The following is a 429-nucleotide window of genomic DNA, read 5'->3' as shown; positions in this document are numbered from 1 at the left end:
CTGAAAAGTCAAAAATTCAAAGTACAAATCTAATTACCATAATGTGAGAAGACACTGAAATGCCTGTTACTTAAAAAATACTCAAATTCATGACTTTGCCTGATGACTCAGTGTTACTGATTAAGTCATGCACTGTTAGTTTCAGGACATGAGGTATCAAACCTACTTGTTTTTCCACTGGCATGGACCACTAATCTAGTTTTCCCTCCTAAATTTCTATGTTATGAATTTTAATGCGATTCCCCATAATTGAGACAATGGACCTTTTTTTCTGTATTAGATATCACTTTTATTTAAAACACATTTTCAGTCAACTTCAGACCACGGGACCCTGACTTCAGTATGTGATCTACACCAGGCTACAGTAGCACAACAGTGAGGCTCCACACTGGCCTTTTCAACTTGGATAATCCTTTGTGTTGTGGAAGT

At 36.8% G+C, this 429-nt stretch overlaps 1 protein-coding gene across 1 annotated transcript in view; it reads right to left on the bottom strand.

Moving 5' to 3' along the window:
* LOC110986629 (uncharacterized) overlaps positions 1-429 on the bottom strand; it is a 37872-nt gene that overhangs the window by 4498 nt on the left and 32945 nt on the right. The window lies entirely within an intron of this gene.

The sequence above is a fragment of the Acanthaster planci genome, linkage group LG06 (genome assembly GCF_054643075.1).
Source record: "Acanthaster planci isolate LZ-2023a linkage group LG06, COTS_SCS, whole genome shotgun sequence".
Taxonomy (NCBI): Eukaryota; Metazoa; Echinodermata; class Asteroidea; order Valvatida; family Acanthasteridae; genus Acanthaster; species Acanthaster planci.
This window is presented reverse-complemented; position numbering and strand designations above follow the sequence as displayed.